Source organism: Eleutherodactylus coqui, chromosome 4 (assembly GCF_035609145.1).
Source record: "Eleutherodactylus coqui strain aEleCoq1 chromosome 4, aEleCoq1.hap1, whole genome shotgun sequence".
In the NCBI taxonomy this organism is placed as follows: domain Eukaryota; kingdom Metazoa; phylum Chordata; class Amphibia; order Anura; family Eleutherodactylidae; genus Eleutherodactylus; species Eleutherodactylus coqui.
Genome location: NC_089840.1, coordinates 276,924,459 through 276,943,866, shown reverse-complemented (window position 1 = coordinate 276,943,866; position 19,408 = coordinate 276,924,459). Strand labels below are relative to the sequence as shown.

The 19,408-nt window shown below is 46.2% G+C and overlaps 1 protein-coding gene and 1 pseudogene across 1 annotated transcript in view; both read right to left on the bottom strand.

Moving 5' to 3' along the window:
• LOC136626716 (zinc finger protein 27-like) overlaps positions 1-19,408 on the bottom strand; it is a 659,137-nt gene that overhangs the window by 367,810 nt on the left and 271,919 nt on the right. The gene's annotated exons all lie outside the window — the stretch shown is intronic.
• LOC136624988 (zinc finger protein 420-like) overlaps positions 1-19,408 on the bottom strand; it is a 126,881-nt pseudogene that overhangs the window by 46,991 nt on the left and 60,482 nt on the right.

The following is a 19,408-nucleotide window of genomic DNA, read 5'->3' as shown; positions in this document are numbered from 1 at the left end:
ATTTATTTCACTAACATCTGTGTGAACTGTCCGATGTACAGCAAGATGGGATTTCCACTTGAAAAAGTTCCCAAATTCCAAACATGACTATGGTGTCTCCTCTGTGTGAATTTTCTCATGTTTTATAAGAACATATTTATGTGTGAAAGATTTCCCACATTCAGAACATGAAAATGCTTTCTCTATTCTGGGTGAGTTCTTTGATGTTTAACAAGATGGGCTTTATTTTTAAAACATTTCCCACATTCAGAACACAAATATGGCTTCTCCCCTGTGTGACTTCTCTGATGAAACACAAGACTTGTTTTTTGGTTAAAACATTTCCCACATTCAGAACATGAAAATGGTTTCTCTCCTGTGTGAATTCTCTGATGTAACACAAGAATTGATTTTCGCTTGAAACATTTTCCGCATTCACAACATGAATATGGCTTCTCACTGGAGTGAATTTTCTGATGTAACACAAGAATTGATTTTTGCTTAAAACATTTTCCGCATTCACAACATGAATATGGCTTCTCACTGGAGTGAATTTTCTGATGTGTCACAAGGTATGATTTTCGGTGAAAACATTTCCCACATTCATAACATGAATATGGCTTCTCCCCTGTGTGAGTTCTCTGATGATTAACAAGATCTGTTTTATTCTTAAAGCATTTCTCACATTCAGAACATAAAAATGGCTTTTCTCCTGTGTGACTTCTTTCATGTACAGCAAGATGTGATTTTCGTCTAAAACATTTTCCACATTCATAACATGAATATGGCTTCTCGCCTGTGTGAACTCTCTGATGTCTGACAAGATCTGTTTTATTCTTAAAGCATTTCTCACATTCAGAACATGAAAATGGCTTTTCTCCTGTGTGAATTCTCTCATGTACAGCAAGATGTGATTTTCGTCTAAAACATTTTCCACATTCAGAACATGAAAATGGCGTCTCCCCTGTGTGAATTATCTGATGTCTGACAAGATGCGACTTCTGCTTAAAACATTTCCCACATTCAGAACATGAATATGATTTCTCCCCTTTGTGAATTCTGGGATGTACAGCACAATGTGATATCTGCCTAAAACATTTCTCACACTCAGAACATGAATATGGCCTCTCCTCTGAGTGAACTCTTTGATGTTCAACATTTGTTCTATAAATTGTATTTTGTTTAACATTCTGTAGTGAATCAGAAGATGGAACCAGTTTAGAAGGATCAGGGGATAGATCTTTGCTGTGAAGAGCTGGGGTTATATTTGGGATAATAGCAGGCTCTTCATATGTATCTTGTATGATATCATGATCTTCCACTTTACAGTCTGTTAATATCAGATGTCCCTCTGAGCCCCTGGTGACGTCATCTGCCAAGAATAAAATGGATTTTCATATTTTTGAATACAACATTACAATTACACTGATAGTTAATAACTTGGGATGAGCGAGTATACTCGCTAAGGCACTACTCACTCGAGTAATGTGCTTTAGCCGAGTATCTCCCCGCTCGTCCCTAAAGATTCGGGAGCCGCCGCAGCTGACAGGTGAGTCGCGGCGGGGAGCAGGGGAGAGCGGGCGGGATAGAGGGAGAGAGAGATCTCCCCTCCACTCCTCCCCGCTCTCCCCCGCAGCTCCCCGCCCCGCGGCGGCACCCGAATCTTTCGGGACGAGCGGGGAGATACTCGGCTAAGGCACATTACTCAAGCGAGTAGTGCCTCAGCGAGTATACTCGCTCATCCCTATTAATAACATTTGTATATAACAGTACAGGAATCACAGAGAAGTGCAACGTGTTTTGGAAGTTTTATAAACAGATTTACCTCTTTTTTTTTCAAGCATGGAACATAAAGATATAAAGCCGCTATATATGCCTTGCTCCTTACTTTATGAGAAGTTTGCTGGTGCCTGCAAACTCCTCATCCAAGCAAGTGCATCCTCTGCTTTTCTGTAAACTGCCAACTCATCACTGGGTGAATTGCTGATGTGCTGGACATTTGGGATATGAAGATACGTATCCTTGATGTTAATGGATGACAGAAACTCCCTTGGTTCCATGGACACAATCACAGATCTCAACGACGCCACACGGAACTGTTTTACCTTGACATATTGATTTAACCGCTTCAGATACAGAATGGTTTGGACAGTGCCGTCGTCCTTGGGTAACATAAGGAGATTGGAATAGAACCCCCTGCACTGTTCTGAAAGGGAAACAGGGACAATTCTACCCTGAGAGGAGAGAATGTGTATCGCATTAGCTAAAGCATTGGCCTTTGAAGGAATGACTTAAATTCTGGAACCGAAGAAGCAATCTTGGCATAGCTCGAAGAGATAACCTCCTGAACTCAGATGTCTGAGACATAAGCAATTTAGTATTCCCCGAATTGGAAAAGTCATCCACCCACTCTGAATGCCTTGGTTGGGGACAGCCATACACACAGAAGATTCAGTAGAGTCGGACTTGGAGTATAGTGGTCAGGGCACCATGATGGATGTGGTTTGTAGGGAAGCCTTTGATTTTGGTCTTGCAAGGATTTTTTGTTATACAAGGTCTGAGTTCTGGAGCGGTAAAAGAAAAAAAAAACTGAGGCCTCTTCTGTGCAAAACCACGCATGGTTGGCTTTTGTTTTGTGGTAGATGAGAACTCTTACCACCATTAGCTTTAGAAATAATATCGGCTAGTCACGACTGGATGATGAAAATCAGTGCCACCTGGGATAAAGACAAAGAAGGACTTCTCCCGCATCCCCAAGGGCTGTAGCGACATAAGACACTGGTTCCCTACACCAGGACCACCGCAGCGGTTTCCCAAGCTGTAGGGAGGCCTGCAAAAGAGGAAAAAAATTGAACTCTCTCCCATAGGGAAATCTTCATACCACCCAGGGGTATGCCACGCCAAGGAGCATCTACGACAGGGCTCGGTATAGGTAGAGAGGTCCTGGTGGGGGGTTTGGGAGTAGAGTGAAGGAAGGTGGTTATAATGGCAGTGGCGGCAGAAGAAAGGGGGAAAAAAAGAGAGGGGGAGAGGATACTTACTTCAGTGGAGAGAATATTCACTTAATCGCCAAAGATCGTATAGATCAGGGACTCTAAGCTAAAACTGATTAGCTGGTTTCTGCAGTAGGTGGTAGGAGGAGCTAACACTTTTTTTGCTTAGTGTCCACCTCCTACTGGCAGTAACTATACCCACGGTCTTCAGCTGTGACTCTCAATGCAATGGTTAAGAAATATATATTTTTTTTACTAGGATGATAAAAGGCGAAAATGAAATTAATAGAAAAAATGAAAATATTGGTATCACTACATCCATAAAGGTCTACTTGAGTCTCTATAAAAAAAAACAAAAAACAAAAAAAAACAATAGGCAGTGGAAAAATTGCATTATTTTTGGTCACTCCAAGAAGAAAATTGAATGAAAAGCTATGAAAAGGTTATATGTTCCCCAAAATGGTACCAATGCAAACTATAGTTCACCCTGAAAAAGCGAGCCGTCACACAGACCTATCAGTGGAAAAATGCTAAAAATAATGAGGGTAAAATATAGCGTTAGAAAGACATTATTTTTTCTAACAAAGGTATTTAATTTGTAAGCATTACTACATATAAAAGAGCTGTATGAATTTAGTATCACTGTACTCGCACTGACACAGAATAAAGACTTTTTCATTTTTACTTCACCATGAAAACCATAGAAATGATCCCCCACCCCAAAGTGGAGCAGCTGTGGTCCTTTTCCGACTTCACCCACTTAGAGATTTTTAAAACCATTGAAGTTCATGTTTTTTATGGGGACTAAAAAAAAAAATAGTAAGAATAAGCTTTAAAAAGTTTTACTAATTATTAAAAAAAATAAAAAGTTATAAAAAAGTTTAAAAAACACCCCTTTGCCACAATTATAATAAAATAAACATACATATATGGTATTGCTGTGTTCGTATTAGTCCCACCTATCAATGTAACTCATTATTTACCGCGCACGGTAAACGTTATTGGGGAAAAAAAGAAAGAAAGCGGGAAATTTTTTTTTGGTCAGCCCGTCTCTATGAAAAAATGTAATAAAAACTGACCAAAAAGTCGTATGTATTCTAAAATGTTGCTAACAAACTAAAGGATGTCTCGCACAAAATGATCTCCTGCACAACTCTGTCGACGGAAAAATAAAAATGTTATGGCTGTCAGAAGATGGCGAAAAAAAATAATTAAAAAAAATTAAATATCTTTGACAAAACACAAAAGTAGTAAAAAAAAAACCACTATATAAATTTGGCATTGTAGTTTTCGTACTGACTAGAGATGAGCGAGCACCTAAATGCTTGGGTGCTCGTTGCTCAAGTCGAACTTTCCGCAATGCTCGAGAGCTCGTTTCGAGTAACGAACCCCATTGAAGTCAATGGGCAACTCGAGCACTTTTGTATATGACCGATGCTCCGCACAGGTCTTCACTTGTGAAACTCTGAAAAATATCCGAAAGTCATGGAAACACCACAGAAACACCACAGAAACGGATAGTGAAGGGCAGGGGCAGCATGCTTGGCTGCATCTCAGGCTCCTAGGTCTCACTATTAAGCCACAATAGGGGCTAGAGTCTGCCCCCCCGCCCCTAAAAATTTTTACTTCGGACAAACCCTCTTAGCGAGGTACACCTTATCTAAACACCACACTACCTGCAACCAAGAACAATCACTGCATGCTTGTCACACTGCTCCCTCTTCTCGTAGGTTACATGCTGCCCAACCCCCTGCACGATCCTGCGTCCACAGCGCACAGACAAGTGTCCCTGCGCAGCCATCAGCTGCCCTCCTACCACATGCTCGCTCCATAGCTACACCACCCTCATGTCTATTTCTAAGTGCGTCTGCGATGAGGAGGAACCGGAGGCACACACTGCAGAGGGTTGGCAGGGCCAGGCAGCGACCCTCTTTGAAAGTAGGGGGGGGGGGGCGATAGCCCACAATGCTGTTGAGAATTGATGATAAATTGACATACGATCATCATTCCAATCCCGTGCCACCTCCGTCGCAAAATTGTCAGGAGCCGCAAACGTGGGCATAAAGGGGACTCAGGTGCCAGCCCAGCACTTCTTCAAATCTCCACAATGCAGCAATATTCTGTGTGAGAAGTATGTGAGGCCCAAGTATGTGTGGAAGTATGTGTGGCCCAAGGTGCCGCGAGTGACACAGCAATGGGGAATCCATGTGTCCACACACTACTCATTCTGTTTGGGTGTCGGATACCTCATCGATAACGCAAGGGGAAAGCCATCTGCACTCTGCACCCTGGCAGACTTTTAGTGCCCCGAGGACATAGGCCTCTGCGGAAAAAACCCCAGCAATCGCGGACATAGAGCGGAGATCGATGCTAGTGCAGCTGTGAACGTCTCTTTTGTGCAGTATCGCTCCTCTTGTTTGGCCCAAACCAGGGCCGCGGATAACTGTGGTAACGCAAGAGAAAATACATGTTGGCCTCGGCCCACAATTCATGCCCTAGTCAGTCAGTGAGTTTGTTTGTGCCAGATAGGTAAAACACCGCAATGGACAGTCTGTGTGCACCCACAGCATAGGTGGGTCCTAGGCAACCCAAGACATGAACCATGAAAAAATCAGAGTGCCCAAAAATGGCAGACTTTCACTGCACCGAGGACATAGGCCTTTGCACAAACACTCAGCAATCGGGGGGAAAGAGCGGACTCCAATGCTAGTGCAGCTGTGAACGTCTCATTAAATCAGTTACGTTTGCTTTCACCACTCCAAAGACTGCATTAACCAGGAAGAAGTTCCACGGGCCCGACCTGGCGCTGTTGCATTTCCCCCGGGACATAGGCCTCTGCCCATACCATCAGCAATCACGGGCATAAAGCGGACTCCAATGCTAGTGCAGCTGTGAATGTCTAATTTGCGCAGTATCGCTCCTCTTGTTTGGCCCAAACCAGGGCCGCGGATAACTGTGGTAACACGAGAGAAAATACATGTTGGCCTCGGCCCACAATTCATGCCCCCATAGTATTGACAGACCCCTGTAATATTCCTGTAGCAAAGGTATAAGCAGATCCCAGTAACATTTCTGTAGCAGAAGTATAGGCAGACCCCAGTAACATTTCTGTAGCAGAAGTATAGGCAGACCCCTGTAACATTTATGTGGCAGAAGTATAGGCAGACCCCTGTAACATTTATGTGGCAGAAGTATAGGCAGACCCCTGTAACATTTATGTGGCAGAAGTATAGGCAGACCCCTGTAACATTTCTGTAGAAGTATAAACTGACCCCTGTAACATTTATGTGGAAGAAGTATAGGCAGTCCCCAGTAACATTTCTGTAGTAACAGTATAGACAGACCCCAGTAAGATTTCTGTAGCAGAAGTATAGGCAGACCCCTGTAACATTTATATGCCGGAAGTATAGGCAGACTCCTGTAACATTTCTGTAGCAGAAGTATAGGCAGTCCCCAGTAACATTTCTGTAGCAGAAGTATAGGCAGACCCCTGTAACATTTATGTGCCAGAAGTATAGGCAGACCCCAGTAACACTTATGTAGCAGAAGTATAGACAGACCCCAGTAACATTTGTGTAGTAACAGTATAGACAGACCCCAGTAACATTTATGTAGCAGAAGTATAGGCAGACCCCTGTAACATTTCTGTAGCAGAAGTTTAGGCAGACCCCTGTAACATTTATGTAGTAACAGTATAGACAGACCCCAGTAACATTTATGTAGTAACAGTATAGACAGACCCCAGTAACATTTATGTAGTAACAGTATAGACAGACCCCAGTAACATTTCTGTAGCAGAAGTATAGGCAGACCCCAGTAACATTTCTGTAGCAGAAGTATAGGCAGACCCCTGTAACATTTATGTGGCAGAAGTATAGGCAGACCCCTGTAACATTTATGTGGCAGAAGTATAGGCAGACCCCTGTAACATTTATGTGGCAGAAGTATAGGCAGACCCCTGTAACATTTCTGTAGAAGTATAAACTGACCCCTGTAACATTTATGTGGAAGAAGTATAGGCAGTCCCCAGTAACATTTCTGTAGTAACAGTATAGACAGACCCCAGTAAGATTTCTGTAGCAGAAGTATAGGCAGACCCCTGTAACATTTATATGCCGGAAGTATAGGCAGACTCCTGTAACATTTCTGTAGCAGAAGTATAGGCAGTCCCCAGTAACATTTCTGTAGCAGAAGTATAGGCAGACCCCTGTAACATTTATGTGCCAGAAGTATAGGCAGACCCCAGTAACACTTATGTAGCAGAAGTATAGACAGACCCCAGTAACATTTGTGTAGTAACAGTATAGACAGACCCCAGTAACATTTATGTAGCAGAAGTATAGGCAGACCCCTGTAACATTTCTGTAGCAGAAGTTTAGGCAGACCCCTGTAACATTTATGTAGTAACAGTATAGACAGACCCCAGTAACATTTATGTAGTAACAGTATAGACAGACCCCAGTAACATTTATGTAGTAACAGTATAGACAGACCCCAGTAACATTTATGTAGTAACAGTATAGACAGACCCCAGTAACATTTATGTAGTAACAGTATAGACAGACCCCCAGTAACATTTCTGTAGCAGAAGTATAGGCAGACCCCTGTAACATTAATGTGGCAGAAGTATAGGCTGACCCCAGTAACCTTTATTTGGCTGAAATTTAGGCAGACCCCAGTAACACTTATGTAGCAGAAGTGTAGGCCAACCCCAGTAACATTTCTGTAGTAACAGTATAGACAGACCCCAGTAGCATTTCTGTAGCAGAAGTATAGACAGACCCCAGTAACATTTATGTAGTAGCAGTATGGGCAGACCCCTGTAACATTTCTGTAGCAGAAGTATAGGCAGACCCCTGTAACATTAATGTGGCAGAAGTATAGGCTGACCCCAGTAACACTTATGTAGCAGAAGTATAAGCAGACCCCAGTAACATTTCTGCATTAACAGTATAGACAGACCCCAGTAACATTTATGTAGCAGAAGTTTAGGCAGACCCCAGTAACATTTATGTAGTAACAGTATGGGTAGACCCAGTAACATTTCTGTAGCAGAAGTATAGGCAGACCCCTGTAACATTAATGTAGCAGAAGTATAAGCAGACCCCTGTAACATTTCTGTATTAACAGTATAGACAGACCCCAGGACCATTTATGTGGCGGAAGTATAGGCTGACCCTAGTAACATTTCTGTATTAACAGTATAGACAGACCCCAGTAACATTCCTGTAGCAGAAGTATAGGCAGACCCCAGTAACATTTATGTAGTAACAGTATAGACAGACCCCAGTAACATTTATGTAGCACAAGTATAGGCAGACCCCTGTAACATTTATGTGGCAGAAGCATAGGCTGACCCCTGTAACATTTATGTGGCAGAAGTATAGACTGACCCAAATAACATTTCTGTAGTAACTGTATAGACAGACCCCAGTAACATTCCTGTAGCAGAAGTATAGGCAGACCCCAGTAACATTTATGTAGTAACAGTATAGACAGACCCCCAGTAACATTCCTGTAGCAGAAGTATAGGCAGACCCCAGTAACATTTATGTAGTAACAGTATAGACAGACCCCTGTAACACTTATGTAGCAGAAGTATAGGCAGACACCAGTAACATTTATGTAGCAGAAGTATAGGCAGACCCCAGTAACATTTCTGTAGCAAGAGTATAGGTGAACAGCTGAAACATTGGGTTACCATGACTGTAGGTGAAGGCCGGAAAAATTAGTTAGTTAAGAGTATAGGCAAAGGGCAGAAAAATTAGTGTACCAAGAGTACAAATGTACCCCTGAAAAATTGCTCAACTGAGAGGGCAGGTGAAACCCATAAATATTTTTTTAAAGATAGAGCTCATGTTGCTTAATTTCTAACAGAGCCTGGAGGCAGCCCTGTTAAAAAAAATGGTTCATGGTAAAGTATCAATGCTTTTGAAACTTTGAAAAATTGTTAAAAAATTGTAAGCACAGCCTTTTGGGTCGTAGAAAAATTGGCAGTTCAGCATGATGACATGATGTTTCATACAAAGATTGACAAAGGTAATTGTCCCTTTTTTTCCCGGTGATAGAGAAGAATGCTTGCATCCACGGTTGCAGCGAAAAGAATCTTTAGGTTCCGCTGCTCTCCGCTGGTGGTGAAAAGAAGTCTGGGGAAATCCAGGCTTTGTTCATCTTTATGAGTCTAAGCATGTCGGCACTTGCAGTTGACAGGCGGGTACGCTTATCCATGATGATTCCCCCAACTGCACTAAACACCCTTTCTGACAAGATGCTAGCGGCAGGGCAAGCAAGCACCTCCGGAGCACACAGCGCAAGTTTGTGCCACGTGTCCAGCTTTGACACCCAGTAGTTGTATGGAGCAGAGGCATCACGGAGGACGGTGGTACGATCGGCTACGTACTCCCATCTTTTTACAGTGCTCCCTCCGACTCAGCCTTGACTGAGGAGTGGTGACACAGTCTTGCTGGGGAGCCATAAAGCTGGCAAAGGCCCTGGGGAGTGTTCCCCTGCCTGCGCTGAATATGCTGCCTGATCTCCGCGCCTCCAGTGCTACTTGGCCCTTGGAACTGCACCTTCTGCCACTAGTGCTGTCAGATGGGAAGTTTAGCATCACTTTGTCCACCAGGGCCCTGTGGTATTGCATTACTCTCGTACCCCTTTCCTCTTCGGGAATGAGAGTGGAAAGGTTCTTCTTATACCGTGGGTCCAGAAGGGTGTACACCCAGTAATCTGTAGTGGCCAGAATGCATCTAACGCAAGGGTCACGAGAAAGACAGCCTAACATAAAGTCAGCCATGTGTGCCAGGTTACCAGTACGCAAGACATGGCTGTCCTCACTAGGAAGATGACTTTCAGGATCCTCCTCCTACTCCTCCTCCACAGCCCATACACGCTCAACAGATGAGAGGCAAGCAGCATGGGTACCCTCTGCAGTGTGCCCAGCTGTCTCTTCCCCCTCCTCCTCCTGCTCCTCCCCCTTCTCCAAAACGCGCTGAATATAGACATAAGGGTCGTCTGGCTATCAAGCGACATACTCTCATCCACCGTCTTATGTTCCGACCACAAAGTGTCAGCCTTTATGCTTTGCAGCGAACGTCTCAGCAGGCATAGCAGTGGGATGGTAATGCTAATGATTGCAGCTCACCATCTGGGTAGACTCCTCAAAGTTTCCGAAGACCTGGCAGATATCTGCCATCCAGGCCCACTCCTCGGTAAAGAATTGAGGAGGCTGACTACCACTACGCCGCCCATGTTGGAGTTGGTATTCCATTATTGCTCTACGCTGCTCATACAGCCTGGCCAACATGTGCAGCGTAGAATTCCACCGTGTGGGCCCGTCGAATATCAGTCGGTGCTCTGGCAGATTAAACCGATGTTGCAGGGTCCTCAGGGTGGCAGCATCCGTGGTGGACTTGCGGAAATGTGTGCATACGCAGCGCACCTTGCCGAGCAGGTCAGACAAGTGTGGGTAGTTTATCAGAAACCGCTGAACCACCAAACTGAAGAAGTGGGCCAGGCATGGCACGTGTGTGAGGCTGCCGAGCTGCAGAGCCGCCACCAAGTTACAGCCGTTGTCACACACGACCATGCCCGGTTGGAGGCTAAGCGGCGAAAGCCAGAGGTCGGTCTGCTCTGTCAGACCCTGCAACAGTTCGGGGGCCATGTGCCTCTTTTCACCTAAGCTGATTAGTTTCAGCATGGGCTGCTGACGCTTGCCCACCGCTGTGCTGTCGCGCTGCGCGATACCGACTGCTGGCGACGTGCTGCTCACACTTCTTAATTGCGAGGTAGAGGTTGCGTAGGAGGAGGAGTGGGAGGGTTTAGTGGAGGTGGCATAAAACGCTGCAGATACCAGCACCGAGGTAGGACCCGCTATTCTGGGTGTGGGTAGGACGTGACCGGTCCCAGGCTCTGACTCGGTCCCAGCCTCCACCAAATTCACCCAGTGTGCCGTCAGGGAGATATAGTGGCTCTGCCCGCCTGTACTTGTCCACATGTCTGTTGTTATGTGATCCTTCCTAGTAACCGCGTTGGTGAGGGCACGTATAATGTTGCAGGAGACATGCTGGTGAAGGGCTGGGACGGCACACCGGGAAAAATAGTGAAGACTGGGGACCGAGTAGTGCGGGACCGCCGCCGCCATCATGTTTCTGAAAGCCTCCGCTTCCACAAGCCTGTACGGCAGTATCTCCAGGCTGATTATTTTGGCAATGTGAACGTTTAAAGCTTGTGCGTGCGGGTGCGTGGCGACGTAGTTACGCTTTCGCTCCAACGCTTGTGTTAGCGACAGCTGAATGCTGCGCTGGGAGACATTGCTGGATGGGGTGGAGGACAGTGGAGGTGACGGTGTGGGCGCAGGCCGGGAGGCGCTCGTGCCTGTGTCCTGAGAGGGGGGTTGGATCTGTGTGGCAGGTTGTGGCACAGGGGAAGAGGCAGTGGTGTGACCTGCAGGCGGTAAACGGCCTTCGTCCCACCTTGTGGGGTGCTTGGCCATCATATGCCTGCGCATGCTGGTGAGGCTGGTAGTGGTGGCTCCCCGGCTGATCTTGGTGCAACACAAGTTGCACACTACTGTTCGTCGGCCGTCCGCGCTCTCACTGAAAAACATCCACACCTTTGAACAACTAGCCCTCTGCACGAAGCTTGCCGCGACGGGGAGGTTTGGGAAACCGTTGGGGGATTCGTCGCTCTGGCCCTGCCTCTACCCCTGGTCACTCCACTGCCTCTTCCAACCTGTCCTGCTGCACTTGCCTCCCCCTCTGAAGCCCTGTACTTAGTAGACTTAGCAAACCAGATGGGGTCAGTCACCTCATCGTCCAGCTGCTCTTCCTCCGAATCCTTTGGGCACTCCTCCCTCAGTCTTACTGCCCTTAATACTACCTCGCTGACAGACAACTGTGTCTCATCGTCATCGTCCTCCTCACCCACTGAAAGCTCTTGAGACAGTTGCCGGAAGTCCCCAGCCTCATCACCCAGACTCCAGGAACTTTCTAAAGGTTGGGCATCGGTCACGACAAACTCCTCAGGTGAGAGAGGAACTAATTTTTTCCACTCACGGCAGAGACCCGAGAACAGTTCCTGGGGGTCTGCCTGCTCATCAGAATATGTCATTTTCATGGAGTGAGGTGGCTGGGAGGAAGGAGGAGCTGCAGCCAGAGGATTCAGATTAGCAGTCCCTAAGCCGGGAGTAGTGGACTGCGTAGAAGACTGGGTGGTCGGATACATTGCTGGATGCATTTTCTGCCATCCACAACAGGACCTGCTCACACTGCTCTGTTTGTAAAAAAGGTCTACCACATGGACCCATAAATTGAGATATGAAGCTGGGGACCCCAGAAACTTGCCTCTCTCCTAATCCCGCAGCAGCCAGCTGTGATTCACCTGGACCAGGAACTTGGCCTGTGCCCACACCCTCACTTGGACGTCTGCGTCCACGTCCTCGACCCTTACTCCTACTCCTCTTCATGGCAGATTACGAATAGAGCAGGGGCCAAGTAAATTACCTCACTGTAAGCACTGACAACTGGGCCTTAATTCACCACACACAGTGACTTGTAGATAGCGGAGGCTCTATGCTGTAACTAGAAAAAAGGAACCTGCTGTCTTGCGCTGATACCTAGGGGTAATTTACTGCTCGCAGAGACTTGTAGTTTATGAAGGCTGTATGGAGGAGGAGAAGACTCTAAAGAGAGGATAGTGCTGGTAACTGCGGCGATCTAAACCCCACCAACGGAAATGGTATTGTTAGATGCTCTGCACAGCGGCTGAGCTGAAATACTTTGCAGTGGCCCAGGTAATATAATGGTACTGTTTTGTGGTGAGACCGCTGTCTAATTCACTGCAGAAACAGAACGGTATTAATAAGTTAGGTCGCATCTGCAGGCTAGGAATTATTTGCGTGCACTTTCACGCTAAGAGCAGTATTTTAACGCACACATCAGCCAGAAAAAAATATTACGGAAGGCTGCAAACAGGCATAGCTGCGTACAACTAAAATGCAAGCACTACAACTCCCAGCAGCCACCCAGTAAAATGCACACGGTCAGATGCAGCCCAACGAAGGAGCTTTTGGTTTTTTGCCACAGAGAATAGAGGCTGTATAGTGTATAACACTTTCCCTATAGAAGTGGCTGCGGCAGTACGCTGTTGGTCTAATTCACTGCAGACACAGAACGGTATAAATAAGTATGGAATTATTTGCGTACACTTTCACGCTGAGAGCGGTATTTTAATGCACATAAGGGAATATACAGCTGAAACCCCGACAACACAGACTCTTCTCTACATGTAGTCTCACCTGGGGGGTCATCTGTAGGAATCTCCACCTCACATGACTGATCCCCGCTCACACGTGTCTCTGTAGCATCAATATGGATCAGATCTTCATCCGGATTCAGAAGCTGTGAAATAAGTATTGTAAAAGTCATCACACAGTTGGAGAAGTCGTGTGGGAGGTTTTATATGGCCAAAAAAGGTCATTAATTAGTGTGAGGAGCCGGAATGACATGACAGCAGTAGTGATCTGGGCCAAATAGCTGCAGGTCTCCTGTATAACTCCAACCTGTTGCTTCTTTATTCCAACCAGAAGTCTCCAGAACCAGAAAATAGTGATAAGATGCGGAGATCTAATGTCTGCGGTCGGCTGTAATCCCGCCATCTCCAGCTTTCTCATTACACAAGTATCAATCATATAAGAAGACTGAACACAAGACCTTCCCAGCCACCCTACAGACCAGAGGGGAGATTTCATGAGACCTTCTCTCCATCTACCTGATCATCCTGTGGAAGAAGAGGACTGGGACATCTCTCCGCTGCTGTTCTCTTACTGGATCTACCTGCAGAAGACACAGACAGCCACTGAATTCATTCTCTACATACAAATAATAAAGGCCATGTGGATTTAGTCCTGTCTATTACCTGGTGATGAGGGGGGCTGGTGGTCCTCCATCATGACACCCTTGTACAGATCCTTGTGTCCTTCTAAATACTCCCACTCCTCCATGGAGAAATAGACAGTGACGTCCTGACACCTTATAGGAACCTGACAACACAATGACACCGTCATCACCCAGACACGTAATACAGCCATAGCGTTACTGTATAATGTCCCAGCATTCCCAGCAGCGTCACCTCTCCAGTCAGCAGCTCAATCATCTTGTTGGTGAGTTCTAGGATCTTCTGCTCATTGATCTCCTCCAGTATCAGGGGGTGAGGTGGAGGCCCTGTGATTGGGCTCAGGGGTCTTCCCCATCCATCAGACATCGGGGCCTGACAGCCATCACTAGAAGTCTTCTTCACCACAGTGTAATCCTGTTTATGGGGAGATACATCCATAAATATCACTGCAGACATTCCCATAGTCCTTCACGTCTCCAGTTATGGACAACAAATTATTAACTACGATCCGTGAGGGGAGATGAAACATAAGCTTTTTAAACTTTTTTTTAACTTTTTAATCCTTTTTTTTAAGTTTTTTTTTTTAACTTTAAATGATCACTGTTGGATAACAGTGATCACGTTCCCGTGGACCTCTCTCTGCTCCTGGCTACACATGGTAGCCAGGAGCAGAGGGATTTAAATTTCCTGGGGCTCGAGCCCCTCTGTGTCAATCATCAGGCGCGCATGAGCAGAAGGGGACTTCGGGTCAGGAAAGCAGGAATTCCATACGGATGGGGTCCTCCTTAAAAGTAAGAGCAACCAGGGGCGTGGCTAGCCAGCATCGGGAAGAGACGCAGCAGTGAAAACTCCTGGCTGCTAGAAAACTCTGGCAGCGATAACTCCGGCCCAAAAGCTCCCACGGGGCCAAAACCACCACTCCTAGCACAACCGGGGCCTGGGCTTTAAAACAAAACCTCTCACGGGTCTCTAGCTGAAACCGTGATTTTGCGGCCTACCGGACCGGGCGCATCCCCGGGCTAAGTTTATAAACGCGGCCGACCGGAAGTGAAGGCCGGCCGCGATCGGCAGCAACAGATACCTCCTGCGAAGAAGCAGGCAAGGAGGAGCAGTCACTGGTGGGAAGGAGACAGCCAGAGAGCAAGAGGAACAGGGGAAACAAGAGCAACAGGGACACAAGTAAGTGCTCCCCCAGGACAGCCCCCACAGACACCAGAAGTGGAGCAGGCAGTGGGCCACTGCAAGGGAATTGAACTTTTTACATGAACCCAGGGGCCTGATGAGATAGCAAGACCCTACCAAGACAACACCCCCCAGAGACCCCCATACCCAGAAGCGGGCAACTCTGATTAAGGGCTCACACGACTATAGAGACACCCCTAAAACCTGGACACTCTGACCCACAAAGCAGACCCTGGGCAGGACACTACCTGCAACAAAAAGCTGCAAGAAATCTCACACTCAAGCGCATATCTGAGTGCATCCACAAAAACGCACTAAAACTCCCGAAACCAGGGGTCCCTCTCCCCCCCCCCATAAAAGGTTAGGCTTATAAGCAGTTAGTGGAATGGCCACGGCTTGCCCATAAGCTGCGTTCCGCTCCCGTCCCAGTCAACAGGACAGAAAATCCGATTTCCACCGAACTAGACAATATACATCAATGAAAATCTAATATGTCCAGGAGGATCAGCAGGCAAAATAAAGGACAACTAACGGCCTCTCAGTGCACATTACCGGAACTGTTCTCAGGCAACCAATACTCCCCACTAGCCCAAATGGAGCAACTACCCCTTGCCCTGAGTACGGGGACTCTCCCAATTTGAGCTAGAATATCGACTCCTCTGCCACCGCACAGATCCCTGACCTCTCAGCTTCAGAAACCGCACTCCTCATCCACATCAAGAAACTGTTTCGAGAAGAACTCCAAACAGCGGTAAATGATATCTCCAAACAGATCAACGACCTAGGACAGCGCACCAATGAGCTAGAACAAAAAACGGATGAAATCATCGATGCGCTAGACCATAAAAGAGCAAGATGGGACGACTATGCTGAAAGGATGGAAGCGCTTGAACTAAAATGCGAAGATCTCAAAAATCGAAGCAGAAGAGCCAATATTCGCATCCGGGGCTTTCCGGAAACTATGACCAACTTAAAAGAAGCCGCAACAAACATATTCTCCGCCCTTCTTCCCCAAGTGTCACATGAATCCTTCCGAATGGACAGAATCCATTGTGCTCTCTCCAGACCGACTAATACTGAAATTCCGAGAGACATAGTACTCAAGCTACACTATTCAGAGATGCGAGACCAACTTCTGCTAGCGGCACGTAATCTGGACTCACTATCCGGGGTTCCCCCTTCTGTTCAAATATTTGCAGACATCGCACCGTCCACCTTAGCTAAACGATGAGCCCTGAGACCAGTTACCCAGGCTCTACAACAAGCTAACATTAGGTACCGGTGGAACTTTCCATTTGCACTACTGGTCCGCATTAACCAAAGATCTTACTCGATCAAATCATTAGAAGAAGGAAAACGCATGCTGGAAGAAGAATGCATCCCCTTCGAGAACGACGCAGCCAGGCCCCCCAGGCCACAACGACCGACCCGGTCTTGGACAACGGTGGGAAACCCTCGCCGCAGAGCAGCAACAGCCGAATACCGAGAACCGGTCGCCTGAAGCAGATATGTATCACCTACATTACTACACAGACTATTAGAGCAGTCCTGAGCTCTCCTGGGTCTCCTGACGGGGGGCCGGGGACAGCTTATGACTTCTCTGTTCCCTACTGAGTTCCATGGACACTAAACATTACAAATATACTTTTTCTAAAACCTATGGGAATAGACCTTTACATATACACCCATAGATACCTTGCTAAGCTATGTACTAAAATTTATGACCTGAATGTTACAATTTGTTAGCGGAAGCTTTATTGTTCAGCGGTGTACGTCCGAGCGGGACCCAATGGCGAACTAATTACTCCCTCATGATCTCCAACACAACTGATGGAGCAACCTAAAACGTAATAACTCACTGAGCGCCACATGGGGCTCACTCGAACGGGCGCTGGAATGTTTAGTAACAGCCTCCAGGCTCCACAATCCACACTAGTTCGGTGGACTTAAGTTCTAAGTTTACTGGTTTCTGTCAACATTTCATTTCAACTTCGCACTGGGACGGGGCAGAGGAACTTGATGCCCTCTCCCTTCCAGACTCCGGGTGCCCCTCCCTATGTACTAGGGAGCACACCCAGTTTGGGATTCCTTGGGTTTTGGAACCCAAAAGTTTAACACTTTGACCTTTGTTACATTTCGTTATATGGTACACACTAAGTTAAAACACGACTCCACACTCCATTGTCCTAGCGCTCTTTATTATGCTAGTCCTCAAATCGACACGACAAAACTTTAAGGTTGCTCAGCCGCCCCTCTCCCCCTCACAATGGCTACTATAATCACACAATGTCAAAGGATTCAACTCTCCACTCAAGAGAAAAAAAGCATTTTCCCAGTATGCTAAATTAAGGCCGGACATAATCTGCCTCCAAGAAACTCATTTTTCAACCTCCTCCACTCCCAAGTATCTCCATCCTCAATACACGCGCACTTACACCTCGGCAGCAGCCAAGAAACACCAAGGGGTCACGATCCTACTACACAACTCCTTCCCGCTCACGATATATAAAATTGATTTAGATCCCTTAGGCAGATTTATTATTTTACAGGGCACGCTACGAAATCAAAAAATGATTTTAGTAAACTCCTACGCCCCGGTCAACAACCCCTATAAGCTCTTTAATCAGATTTCCAGAAAAATTAAATTATCGCCCCAAGCCTCGATCTACTGGACGGGAAACTTTAACATGGTCCTCTCTCCAGCCCTTGACCGCACCTCCCACGGCTCGGACAAGATCAGCACCACTCAAAGGGCCTCGATAACCACTATATTAAAGGAACTAGCATTAGTGGACAGTTGGAGAGAGGTCCATGGCACGAATAAGGGCTACACTTTTTTTCTCAGCTCCACACAAATCTTACTCGCGTATAGACTGGACGCTGGTCTCAACTTATCTTCTTCCCTCCCTCGCCCAAGTACGACATATCCCCTGCGCATGGTCAGACCATGATATTGTCCTCACACACTTCACAAGTACTGCCCCCCAGCCTCCCTCCAGGAGATGGAGACTCAATGAGTCACTACTGAAAGATCCCATAACCATGGCACAAATATCAGAGAAACTGACTGAATACATGGCAATCAACAATACTGAAATCACTCAACCGGTTTGGATATGGCTGGCACACAAAGCGTACATGAGAGGTCAAATCTCTAAAATAGCTTCCATAAAAAAAAAGGGAGAAAACACAAGATCTGCTAGCCCTGGAGAGACGCCTAGCATTACTAGAGACGGCCAATCAACAACGCCCCAGTCTAGCTCTGATCAAAAATATAAGGGATATTAAACTCCAGATCAACCTTCTATACACATCCCAGGCTGAAAGAGCTCTACAATGGACACAATCAATATATTTTAAACTAGCTAACAAACCCGATAAACTATTAGCTGCTCCTGCACTTCAAACCCTGACAAAATAGCGCACACGTTTCTCGAATTGTATAACAACCTATATAAGTATAAACCCAAAAAAACTCCCTCCGCCCCACAAGACTTCTTGAAAAACATAATACTCCCCCGACTCTCAGAACACCAAAGTGAATGTCTGGGACAACATATCTCAATAGAAGAAGTGGAGGAAACCATTAAGCTCCTAAAACCAGGGAAAGCTCCGGGCCCAGATGGTCTAACGGCCTTATACTACAAAAAATTCACCACATCCCTTTCGCAACCTTTAACACGTTTTTACAATGATATCTTATTAAGCAAAACAACTCCCGATGAATTCTTAAAAGCACACATAACAATTATCCCCAAACCAAATAAAGATCATACCTCACCCAAAAATTATAGACCGATCTCCCTCTTAAACCTAGACTATAAAATTCTGACCAGTATCCTAGCAAAACGGCTAAATAATTACCTCCCGTCATTGATCCACAAAGACCAAGTGGGCTTCATCCCGTCCCGGCAGGCCCCAGACAATATCAGAAGAGTCCTAGACCTTATACAAATTGCAAATTCCCACAAAAATCCACAACTAACCCTGGCCTTAGATATTGAAAAGGCCTTTGACTGCCTCCCATGGGATTACTTGTTCGAAGTACTGGGGAAAGCAGGCATCCAAGGAAAATTTATAACAGCTTTACGGGTACTTTATTCAACCTCCTCAGCAGAGATAAAACTCCCTACCTCTATAGAAATCAAAATAACACTGCAGAGGGGAACTCGGCAGGGTTGCCCCCTGTCCCCAGCTCTGTTCACCCTAGCGATGGAGCCCATGGCCCAGATCATCAGAACAAACACAAACATACCAGGTGTGACGGTAGGAAACAAAGAATATAAAGTATGCCTATTTGCGGATGACATCCTCCTCACTGTATCAAGGCCACTTACTTCACTACCAAACCTAATAAA